Here is a 3,807-nt window from a genome sequence, read left to right on the forward strand (position 1 = left end):
AGAGAGATTGTATGTCTATATTAGGCATTTTGAGAGTTTCGACTTAGTAGGAATATATAGGATAAGAAAAAAGCAAGAGAGGATAAGTTGGTAGGTATAAGGAAGACCCGGAAATCGCCAAGCCGCTTATCTCTCGAGTATGTCGGATCGCGCGGGAAGGTAATTAGTAATCAGGACAGGGGTTCTATATATATCTATACTAGTATATTTCATATTATGTCATATGGTTTATACGCCGACCACGTCTGCCGAACACGTTCTACTCTAGCTACGAGATTTCACTTTTTTACTAGAAAGTACTACGATACCTTGAGAAGTTAGTAGTCTAACTATTTCTCTAGATAATGTAGTATTTATATATAATACCCTATAGCAGTTGTCCTAGTAATAGCGAATAAAGCGACAACAACTTATATTCGAAATAAAATTTAGGTAGGGGGGGGGGCACTTAGGAAATCGACGATAATAGTAGTAGCAGAGGAGCTTAGTATAGGCGCGGAAGTGTGATGTTGTTATAGAGGGTAGTGTCGGTGCTCGGGGTCACGGGACAGGGTTCCGGCTGCTGCCTAAACCTTAAATCTCTTAGATAAGAGAAATTTTATTTCTCAAAGCGCTTCTACCCTACGCATCTACCTCCGTACGTACTACCGCACACACTACCGTACCTACCTCCGTACCTACATCCCTACCTACGTCCGTACCTACCTCCGTACCGATACTACTATACCGAAACGGAAGAATGTTACGCTAGAGGCGCTAGAAAATAAGCGTACTAGGCTCGGGGCAGCTACGAAGTTACTTAAAGAATACTCTCTAAAGCCGAATACCCTACGGGAGCGCGAGCGTACTGCCGCTATAGACGAAGAGAAGAGAGCTTAGGATCGATACAGAAAGGCTCGCAATAAATCGTTTATACGGTTTAAGAAGGCTTAGATCAAGCAGTCTAGCGAGTTTAGCGAGCTAAGTAGGGACCGTTAAGCTGCCCTAGTTAAGGAATAGAGATCGATATATATAGCAGAATATAACCGGAAAGCGTAAGTTTCGTAGTCGGCGTCTATAGTCGGCATCTACGGTCGGTATTCCTACTTCCTGTCAAAGGCTAACTTCTCTAGTACTAAGAAGTAAGCAGAGACTAATCTAGCTCTCTTACCCGACGAATAGGCCGAAATCGATAAAGCTAACTAGTTCCTTGAGCTTGGAGATAGTGAAAGCAAATCAAAGATAACATTTCAAAAGGAGGATTAGGTTGAGTAGGAATAGGATACCCTTACCCTTAGTAAACGATACGATAAAGCACTTAGGGGCCTTAGCAACGAATGCCTTCCTTAAGAAACGATTCTTAATCCTTTGTTATTAAAAGAGATTGACAAGGAGATAGCGAACTCTATTAGAACTTTTGCCTTTTAGGTAGCCTCTTCCACTTTTGCGACTGCTTATAACTAATAGTATCGCTCGATCCGGAAGTTCTAGAACAAACTTGTTACTCTAGAGAGTCTAGTTCTCCCTAACGAGGCAGCTATAAAGCAGATTTTACAAATTGTCGATAGCGAGACTAAAAAGGTAAGCTTATCTGCCGACTATACCTACCGACTATTTTCTAATAATCCTAGATCTGCGTTAGAGAAGTACGACTCCTACTGCTATACGAGATTTTTAGCCCAATCGAGCGCGCAGTCTGCCGTAGTATCCTTGCCTAGGATGTCGTAGCCTAAAGGGCTTATTCAAGTAGTCTTCCTAGACCCTCCTAGCTAATACTAGAAAATTATAACTACTCCGCTAATAGTTTCCTTCTATTAGTAAGCTTGAAAGGGGAGAAGCACCTCGCGAAGATAGCATACAAGCTCTATAAGAGGGAGAATACTCTAAGCCGCGAACAGACTCTCTAGCCTGAGATAATAGCTACCCTTATCGAGTGCAATGTTAAAGAGTATAATAGGATTACTCTAGAGGCCTTTCTACTCCTACTACTACGAGAAGATAAACTATACCTAGTATCTTCGGGAATCGAGAAGGTACTTACGAAGGACTCTATATTCGCAACTTTATTAGAGGGTTCGAGATTTCAGACTCGGAGGACTAGGAGCCTCGCCTGTTTCAAGAAGACGAAGAGGGATAGAAGAAAGGGTAGGAGGGTTGGTAGTAAGAATCAGACTATCTAATAGGTTAGCTCGCAGCCGGAAGTAGGCCTGCGAATTCTATTCGCTCAACCCCTATAGGGTAGCGTACTAGGATTCTGAAATTCCTACTTTCCCTCCTTTCAATTCCTATATTCCCTCTCCTCTATCCTCTCGTAACGGATTCACGACGTCGGAGTCTGAAATACTATGTTTTCGTCTTCCTTTGCTTCCTCTCTAGGAGTCGGAAGCTCCCGATTCGAATCCTCCTCGCAGCTAGGAAGCTCTTCTACTACCCCTATACGATCGAGCGCTCGCTTACGCTAACGATATAGTTCCGCGACGAACCTCCTACCGAGCCCAACACTAGGGGACCGCCGACGTAGAACAGAGGTTCGCAAGCGTCGTACAAGACGGCCGACTATAGTAGAAGAAGATCTAGATTCCTCTCTAGTACTCCCCGTTAAGCCGGACTATATCGGGGAGTAGGATATTAAGGCTAACTACTAGCTATAGAGGTTCAAGTATAAGGAGAACTTTAAGAAGTAGTACGAGGTACGCTAGTGGAACTATACTAGGAAGCGGCTTAAAAAGCGGAACGGTCGTACTATATTTGATCGGTCCCTAGTTACCTAGGGGAGTAAGTCTCGGATATCTTAGGTATAGGATTTCCTAGAGGAGGGAATGCTTTAAGAAGATACGATACCCAAAGTCGTATATAGGTACTGTAACGCTATACTAAAACATCCTATACTGAATACCGGTACAACGTCTGTCGAGAAGTATCTAGACTCCTCGAACTACTAGGAGAAACAAGATAAGCGAGGGTTTACGAAGGAGATGTTTGCAACCGCAAAGCATCGATAAGTAAGTACTAACTACCGACGACCAGACCTACCGACTATACCTGCCGACTATGCCTACCGACCATATCTGCCGACTACGTCTAAGTAACTATACTGAAACTTCATCTCTAGACTATAAGCAATCCGCGATAGACGAGGGACCTAGGCTATATACTAGACGATTTCCCGCGCTTATCCTTCGAGATAATTATCGACAATAGTCTACTATTCCAGTTCTTTGAACGACCGTTAGTAAAACAGACTTATATAGCCCTACTCCCGGAATAGGTCGAGACAATTTAGTTCAAATCTGCCTCGACATACCGTAGGATGCTCGGTACTAAGGTTCAAGAGTCTGCTAAATCCCTTAAGACCCGTCTTACTAGTAGATTCAAGATAGCTATTGCGTATAATAGCTAGCAATCCAGAGGTATGAAAACCTTATTCCTTACTATCCGGGTCTACTAGATTGACGACTACTAGGTCTAGTACGAAGGGATACTTAGCTTTCTATATATTACTAGCCGTTATACTAGTAATTACCTTACGGAGATACTATTCGAAATCTTACAAGAGTTCGAGATTAAGTACCGATTGACTGTAATTACGTACGACAATACCTCGAACAATAAGACCCTATACAATGCGATGTAAGACTACTTGCTTTACTCTTCCTACTTCCTTCTAATATTCTATAGTGTTTCAGCGATTGATACTTGTTAAGAGAGGTACGGTATAACGGCTAGGAGGCTAGCAACGAGCTTAGAGGAAGGTACGGAGAGCAGTCCCGACTCGGAGATAGGAGAGGATAAGGAGGAGGCAATCGCGGAGCATAATCGAGCTAGCCG

This window comes from Sphaerulina musiva (genome assembly GCF_000320565.1).
Source record: "Sphaerulina musiva SO2202 unplaced genomic scaffold SEPMUscaffold_5, whole genome shotgun sequence".
NCBI classification, from domain to species: domain Eukaryota; kingdom Fungi; phylum Ascomycota; class Dothideomycetes; order Mycosphaerellales; family Mycosphaerellaceae; genus Sphaerulina; species Sphaerulina musiva.